The sequence below is a fragment of the Suricata suricatta genome, chromosome 7 (assembly GCF_006229205.1).
Source record: "Suricata suricatta isolate VVHF042 chromosome 7, meerkat_22Aug2017_6uvM2_HiC, whole genome shotgun sequence".
Taxonomy (NCBI): Eukaryota; Metazoa; Chordata; class Mammalia; order Carnivora; family Herpestidae; genus Suricata; species Suricata suricatta.
The window spans coordinates 29,085,995-29,095,323 of NC_043706.1; the positions used below are offsets into that span (position 1 = coordinate 29,085,995).

The following is a 9,329-nucleotide window of genomic DNA, read 5'->3' on the forward strand; positions in this document are numbered from 1 at the left end:
TAAATGTGTCTGGTAAGCAAAAGCATTTGTTAATACTTTTATAGCATTTGATTTTATATAATTAAAATTTCATACACTGCTCATTCTGATATTTAAGAAGAATCGCAGAACAAATATAAATTACACAGCCTGACTGTACAGTATTGTTATTTCCAATTTCTAGTTCTGTTAATTAAATATTCATTGTCTTTTAACAAATCATTACCTGGACATTTACGAAGGCAATTAACATGACTTGCAAACAAACCTTCAAGTTTTACATTATTTACCAAAGAGTTCAGTGCAGCAAGAAAAGAAAACCCAGTAGGCAAATTTATAGACTATTTTACAAATTGACCAGTTCCTGTGACCCAAACTGTTTCAACCTTTCAAGGTACTGTATGTAAAGTTCCATGTCACCGTGAACTGCCCCTTTTACCCACAGAGGCTCCACAGGTCTTTGGCAAGACTCAAACAATGTGAGGCCATGTGAAAAATCACCAACTTCGTCTTCAGTCCTGTGAATTATTAATACTGGAAAGGTTATCTTAGATTTTGACAATATTTGGAAGTACATCCAAACAGTAGGTCTTTATAGTATCAGGAAAAGTGACAGGCATTGCCAAGGTCAAAGGAGAATGAAAAATAACAGCAGTACTCTTACACCAAGCAGCGAGAGCCACAGATGGTACTGTCCCTCTTTAATTTGGCCATGTATAATCGCATTTGCAGGGCATTACCCATACCTTGTCCTAAGAGCAAGCCAAGCTGCTTCTATAACTGTCTAGAGGTTTTTATCTGATGGTTTCTCAGAACTTGTGCCATACCCAGAATGATCATATGAAAACATATGACAGTTACTCCCTGATCCCAGTTCTATGTAAAGCTGTTCATTTAATTAAGATCAAGAGCACTTCCATGTAAGAAGAGTAAAAATGTGCTTGGCATTGGGTGAACAACCTTTGCCTTTTCTGGTTCTAGTCAGGAAACACTCAATAGCATCTTTTGTCTAGAAGAGTGTTGCCAGCCTGCTAGATCTGACTGGTATGAAGTCCAGTGCCTTCCGTGTTCTTCACATGTGAGCATGTTAGTTGGATGGTGGAGGGGCAAAAATGCTCATTTTGAAGCCATTTTCCCAGGGAAAGGAGGATAGAGGAGACCATATAGGTACCTAAAGAAGAGATTATTCGTTTCTGCACCCGAGGCAGCACAGCCCAGGTGTCAGGAGGAAAGTGCCAGGAGGAAGCCCCTGCCCACAAGCAGTCCTCCACGAGGTTTGACCTGCGCTGCAGTCACTGTGGCCACCTCCATTTCTGGCACAGGAGACACTCCCCAGATGCAGCCAGTCTTTCTTCACCCTTACTTTCCTTTCTCTGCTCCTCCTAAGCCTCAACCACAGGGCTGGCTCTCCTGGCAGGAAGAAGGCTGGCAGGGAACTGAGGGGGCAAACAGAACCCTCCCTAAGGCAGTAGTTGGTCATGGACTTAAATATTTTTTAAATAGTTTACTTGTGATTTCTTTTGGCCCGTTGGTTAAGAGTGTGTTTAATTTCCTCCAATTTGTATATTTTCAGTTTTCCTTTTGTGTTTGATTTCTAACAGCATACCACTGTGGTTGGAAAGAATAGTTTGATACCTCCTTTTCAATTCTGTAGAGTCTTAATTTGTGGTCTAACATGTGTTTCTTGGACAACATCAGATGCGCACTGGAGAAGAAAATGTATTCTGTTATTTGTGGGTAGAGTGCTGTGTACATGTGTGTCAGAGCTGGCTTATTATGCTGCTCTATCCCTGTGTTTCCTTACTTTTCTTCTGCTGGGCGCCCTATCCAGCTTTGAAAATGGGAGAGTGAATTCTCCAGCTACCTCTCCCTTTTATCCAACTTCGCTCACAAATTTAGTTAACCTAAATGACCATTTTTAAATGCTACAAGGTTTTAATTGTCATATCTTCTTTCCCTATTGAAACTTTTAATATATACTGTTCTTTTTTGTCTCTTCTAAATTTCGTTGTTTAAAATCTATTTGGTATGATAGTGGTAGAAATACTCCAGCTATCTCTTAGTTAATGTGTGCGTGAGACACTTTTTCCCTTCTTTCACTGTCAAGCTATTTGTATTTTTGGATAAAGTGAATCTCTCTCTCTCTCTCTCTCTCTCTTTTTTTGCCATTTCATATATATTTTATTTTATTTTTTTACACTATTTTTTAAACATATGCAATTATTTTCCATCATTTACAATACAGTAGTTACCATGACACTCAAAACAGAAAAACAAAGTAAAAAATCAAAACCCCAACTTCTATTTCATGTAATTAGACTTATACAGAAATTAGAAGGTTAAGTAACAACTAGTTAATCACCTAATTTCACAGCTATCTGAAATGGCAATCGTTATATAGCAGCTTATCTATGATACATTCAAGATACATGATACAATTTATTACTTGCCCATAAGCTAAAACACAGCCTGCTTAATACCTTTCCTTAAATTCCACCTCTATACTACAATATACTTGAGGTCCATGCAAAAAAGTAGCTACCTTTTATATAGGAAATGGATGATTGAGTCTTTGGTGTTGTAAAAGCAGTGAATCTCTTTTAGACAGCATAGAGTTAGATCATCTTCCTGTCACTGTTCTGCCAGTTTCTAGCTTTGATGGGAATATTTAATTCATTTACATTCAAAGTAATTGCTGAAGAAGAGGGACATGTCTGTGTTATTTGGCTACTTTCTACATGCCTTATAATAATGTTGTCTCTCATTTCCCGTGATGTTGTTTTAGTTTTTTGTTTAGTTAGTTTCTTAGTGAAATACTTTAAATCTTTTCTCAATTCCTTTTGCATATATTATTCTATAGACATTTTCTTCATGCTACCATGGGGATCACCTTTCACATCCTAAAGTTATAGCCCTGTATTTCTATAAGCTCATCTTCAATAATAGACAAAAAGTCCCATACAGCTCCATCCAATCCCCTTGCAGCAACTGATGTCAGAAAATTACATCTCTATGCATTGTCCAAAAACATAGACTAATAATTGCTTTTGTAAATTAGTCCATTAATCAAGTGAAAAAAAAAGTAGAGTTACAATTAAAAATTATAATGGTGGGTTTTAAGTAAAAAGGTATTTTTTTAATAACAGTTTATTGTCAAATTGGTTTCCATATAACACCCAGTGCTTCTCCCCACAAGTGCCCCCCACCATTACCAGATAGGTATTTTTTAAAAAGTATCAGTCTTTTAAATCATGCAGAAAACAAAAAAGTAGAGTTACAAAAAATCACACTAATACTATGTTTATAACTGATCATTTATTTACCTTCTCTGAGATCTATATTTCTTCAAACAGATTCAGTGACCATCCAGTGTCCTTTCTTCCTGAAGGATTCCCTTAAGCTGATCTTGAAGGTCATGTTTAGTGGCAATGAACTCTCTCAGCCTTTGTTTACCAAAGAATGTCTTCATTTCTCCCTCACTCTGAAGAACAGTTTTGTAGATAAAGAACTCTTGACTGAGTGTTTTTCTTTCAGCACACGGAATATATCAGCTTGCTGCCCTCTGGCCTCTAGGGTTTCTGATGACAAATCTGTTAATTTTTTAAGGAACCATTATGTACAGTGAGTCACATTTACTACTTTCAAGACTTTTGCCTTTGGCTTTCAACTGTTTGATTATATGTGACATGGTGGGGATATCTTTGTGTTTATGCTAAATGGAATTTGGTATTCTTCATGGATGTTTATATTCATGTCTTTCATCAGTTAAGGAAGTTTTAAATCATTATTTCTTCAAATAATCTCTTTTACCCTTTTCTCTGACTTCTGTCTGGGATTCCCAAAATGCATATGTTGATTTCATTTCCGGAGTCTCAGCTCTCCCTTAGGTTCTGTTCACTTGTTTTCAGTTATTTTCATCCTGTTCCTCAGACTTGATAATTTCAATTGTCCTATCTTCAAGTTCAGTAATTCTTTTTTTTTTTTTTTTTTTTGCTGGTTAAAATCTTCTCTTGAATACCTCTAGTAAATTTTTCATTTCAGTTAATGTACATATCAACATTGGCTTCCTTTTAGTTTCTTTTCATGTTTTGTATCTCTTTGTTGATATTTTATTTTATTCATACCTAATTTTCTTGGCTTTTTGTTAGTTCCTTTAATTCTTTGAATGTCTTAGAGACAGTTGGTTTAAAGTACTTTTCTAGTAAATCCACCTTCTGATCTTTCACAGTGACTTTTTTTTACTTTGTATACTTTTATTTTGTTGCGGAAAACTGGTCATCTTAATGTTATAACATGGTAGTTGTGAAAATCAGATGGTTCCCATCAGCAGGTTTGTTTTTGTTTTGATTTTTGATTGTTGTTGAGTGCATGCCGGCAATCAGACTGAGGTGTACATTTCAGCTCTTCTCGTGTCATTTTTCAGCCTATGCTTTCCCCTGAGCATGTGTGTGTGCAGTGACTTTCTACATCCCTGCCCACCCCCTCCACCAGTGACGTTCAGTGAGAATCTGAGAGCAGAGTGGCAATGTCCCTGTGTGGTCACAATGCTGAAGACAGAAGCCCTGAGCTCCCCTTTTCCTTGGTTAGCCAGGACCTCTCCGCAGTTTCCCTAGGCTGCTGCACCAGGACAGGGCTCTACAAACAGGGGACACACCTGTCTGGTTCACATTTGGCTTGTAAAGTGTTTCCCAAAATCTACTCTAACATTGATGTTTCCTCTCCATTGAGTAACCAGAGACTCTGACCTTAGGGAAGGAAAATATCTCCAGCCCATAACAGTTGGTTCCTAGGTCTGTAGCCAGTCACACAAACATGCTGGATGCTCCAATACACACTGTCACTTTCCATGGAGAGGATCTTGGACCCGCAAGTCCCTATCACTTTTTTTTTTTTTTTTTTTTGCTGCTGCCTCTGATGCTGGAGGCTGGGATACTGGCTTTTTCCTCCAGTGATGTAGGTACCAGAAGCTTCCCTCCTGACCCCTTCAGTCCCCACTCTCTGCTACCCCTAACACCTGAGATAGGAGCTCTTCTACCCAAGCTCAAGTCTTGGCTGATGACTGACCAAGGGATTTGAGGGTGGCCAGCCAGGAGCTCCCAAGACTCTCAAACTCTGAAGCTGAGCCAATGATCTGCAATACAGGAAAAGCCCATTTTGGAGCCCAAGACATCTCAGAGGCCTCTGATGGTTAGGTGCTGTCTGCCTGCAATTCCCATCTGGTTGAAATATAAGTACAGGAGGCACTGTGCACGGTGCTGGTTGCTTTCTCAGGCAACCAAGACCAACAGGCAAGTACTAAACTCACATAGGAACACATCCAGATGTATGCACATGCGTACACACACAACATAAAAGACCTTTCCCTACATCAAACACCCATAAACTTTCCTGTTTTTATCCTCAAAGCAAACTTTAAGGAATTCTAGTCATAACATTCTTTCACTCATTCATTCGTTTACTCATTAATTCCTCCATGTGTAATCAGTGAATACCTCTGTGCCAATGTGTGTGTTAAGCCTGGTAATCATTTAATAAAACAGACACAACATAACAGACACTACAATACAAATTCATAACCCTTACAAACTGACAGGAAAGACAGACAATAAATAAAACATAGTAGTACATTATATGGTCATGGCATTTTTCTTCCTACAAAAAACCCCACACACTTAAATGTGGATGTAAGACCCCTTCCCACAATGAGGGCTCTCATCAATGGCTTTACTGCTTCCCTATCTGGTGGAATTCCAAGATTGCTTGTGGGTTTGTTACAAAATACTCAGGCCTCTCCCCAGACCCACCATCTTAGAATGTTGGGTGTGGGCCAGGGAATCACTTACTTTGTAAGCCCTGCAAGAAAGGCTGATGCACGGCTACGTGGGAATCCTATTTTATGTGCTTGCTGCTCAATACTTGATCTGAAGACCAGCAGCATCAACACCAACCTTGTTATAAACCCAGAATCTCATGCTCTACTCCATACTGTCTAGATCCTTCTAAGCCCAGGAAATTCCTGTGCTCACTAAAGGCTGAGCTTCCTGGTCTATGTGACTTCCTGACATAGAACCAGAACTGTGCAGTATGCTCTGGGTGTGAGCTCTGATCAGCTTGCTTAGCGCTGAGGAGGGGAGGGTTTGGTCTTGTTCCATTCTCTTCTATGACCATTACTCCCTTGGTACCCTCATCCATGCTGAAGACTTCAAATATCATTTATATGGTATCACCTCCCACCTCAATTTTTCCAACCCAGATATTTCTCCCACCCTGTACTCTATATCCAGCTGATAACCTTATGTGCATTTCTAATAATCTCAGATTTGACATTCTTAAATTGGGTGCCTATGATGATGCTTCATCAAATGTTCTACTTCCAGAGTCTACCCTGTTTCCCTGGAAGGCATTCCTCAGTTCTACTTGCAGTCTGAAATATCGAATACTGTCCTTGATTCTTCCTTCTCCCAACCCAGAATTAATACATTAGGAAATGCTGCCAAGTCCATTTTTAAATGTATCCAGCGCGCGCACACACACACACACACACACACACACACACACACACGCTAAGTAGTCAATTCCAATTATTTTCCCTCCTCACACCTCAGACATACAGCTGACATCCCCTTCCTAGAACACTGCCCTAGCTTCCTACAGCTGCCCTCTGGTCATTTGCCTTTCACCTCTTGATTCTGCACAGTAGCACATAAATGTTCCTAAAGAGAATTGGGTCAGGTGAATCATCTATTCTAAACCATCTTGTGACTCCACATCTCACTCAGAGAAAACTCAAAACCCTTCTAATCCTCAGGCCTAGACATCTGACCTCACTTGACATGCTCTCTCCTCCAGCCACAGTGGCCTCTCACTCTTCCTTGAACATACTCCCGCCCTAGCGCATGTGACTTGGGGGTTCCTCTTCCTGAAAAGAACTCCCTGAGACATGTTCTTCAAGAATTTCTCATGTCTTTCACATCTCTTAGAGGTCATGTACTTAGTGAGGCTCCCTCTGATAAGCTTTACCTAGTGAGGCTTTACTCTAGTAAAGTAGCCATCTTCCCCATCCCAGCACAGGTTACTCTCTGGGTCACCTTCCTCAAAGCACCTACAAACCTCCAATTTATTTTTTATGTATATATTTATTAATAGTTTATTTTTATTGTTTTTAAAACCAATCAATCAATTAATTAATTTTTAAATTTATATCCAGGTTAGATAGCATATAGTGCAACAGTGATTTCAGAAGTCAATTCCTTAATGCCCCTTACCCATTTAACCCATCCCCCCCACAACCCTTCCAGCAACCCTCTGTTTGTTCTCTATCTTCAAGAGTCTCTTATATTTTGTCCCCCTCCCTGTTTTTATATTATTTTTGCCTCCTTTCTCTTATGTTCATTTGTTTTGTATCTTAAATTTCTCATATCAGTGAAGACATGATATTTGTCTTTCTCTGACTATTTTCACTTAGCCTAATACCCTCCAGTTCCATCCATGTAGTTGCAAATAGCAAGATTTCATTCCTTTTGATTGTCAAGTAATACTCCATTGTATATATATATATGGTATATATATATATACCATATCTTCTTTAGCCATTCATCTATTGGTGGAGATTTGGGCTCTTTCCATACTTTGGCTATTGTTGATAGTACTGCTATAAACATTGGGGTGCATGAGCCCCTTTGAAACAGCACGCTTGTATCCGTTGGATAGATACCTAGTAGTGCATTGCTGGGTCGTATGGTAGTTCTATTTTTAATTTTTGAAGAATATCCTTACTGTTTTCCAGAGTGGCTGCACCAGTTTGCATTCTCACCAGCAGTGCAAAAGAGATCCCCTTTCTCTGCATCCTTGCCAACATCTGTTGTTGCCTTAATTGTTAATGTTAGCCATTCTGACAGGTGTGAGATCATATGTCATTGTGGTTTTGATTTGTATTTCCCTGATGATGAATGACATTGAGCATTTGTTCTTATGTCGGTTGGTCATCTGGATGTCTTCTTTGGAAAAGTGTCTATTCATGTCTTTTGCCTATTTCTTCATTGGATTATTTATTTTTTGGGTAATGAGTTTGATAAGTTCTTTATAGATTTTGGATACTAACCCTTTATCTGATATGTTGTTTGCAAATATCTTCTCCCATTCTGTTGTTTGCCTTTTAGTTTTGCTGATTGTTTCCTTCACTGTGCAGAAGTTTTAATTTTGATGAGGTCCCAACAGTTCATATTTGCTTTTGTTTCCCTTGCTTCCAGAGATGTGTTGCATAAGAAGTTGCTGTGGCTGAGGTCAACGCGCTTTTTGCCTGCTTTCTTCTCTAGGATGTTGATGGATTTTTGTCTTACATTTAGGTCTTTCATCCATTTTGAGATTACTTTTGTGTATGGTGTAAGAAAGTGGTCCAGTTTCATTTTTCTGCATGTTGCTATCCAGTTTTCCCAACACCATTTGCTGAAGAGACTGTCTTTATTCCACTGGATATTCTTTCCTGCTTTGTTAAAGATTAGTTGGCCATATGTTTGGGGGTCCATTTCTGGGTTTTCTATTCCGTTCCATTGATGTGAATGTTTTTGTGCCAGTACCATACTGTCTTGATGATTACAGCTTTGTAATACATCTTGAAGTCCAGGACTGTGAGACCTCCAACTTCGGTTTTCTTTTTCAAGATTACTTTGGCTATTTGGGGTCTTTTCTGGTTCCATACAAATTTTAGGGTTATTTGTTCTAGCTCTGTTAAGAATGCTGGTGTTATTTTGATAAGGACTGTATTGAATATGTAGATTGCTTTGGGTAGTATTGGCATTTTAACAATATTTGTTCTTTGAATCCAGGAGCATGGAATATTTTTCCATTTTTTGTGTGTTTCTCAATTTATTTCATAAGTTTTCTATAGTTTAGAGTCTATACATTTTCCACCTCTTTGCCAACCTCCAGTTTAACACTTCCCTTGTTTACCACATTTATACAATATACAGTTGACTCTGAATTACACTGGTTTGAACTGTGCATATCCACCAATATATGGAATTTTCTGTCAATGCATTTTCTTTTATATTTTCTTACTATTTTGTCCAGCTTAATTTATTGTAAGAATACAGTACATACTACATATAATGTACAAACTGTATGTTAGACGACTGTTGTGTTTTAAGGAAGACTTCCTATCAATCGTAGGCTATTAGTACTTAAGTTTCAGGGGAGTCAAAAGTTATACTTGGATTTCTGACTGCACAATGGGGTCATTGCCTTCAATCCCCATGTTGTTTCAGGGTCAGTGGAGTCTGGCCCTCACCACTAGAACATATCCTCCACAAGACCAGCACATTTGCTTCTTCTTAGTCACTGAGGTGTCCTAG

General features: G+C 38.7%; 1 pseudogene; it reads right to left on the reverse strand.

Annotated features, from left to right (window-relative positions):
• Positions 1–325: 325 nt before the first annotated feature.
• Positions 326–1,065, reverse strand: LOC115295201 (annotated as a pseudogene).
• Positions 1,066–9,329: the final 8,264 nt, after the last annotated feature.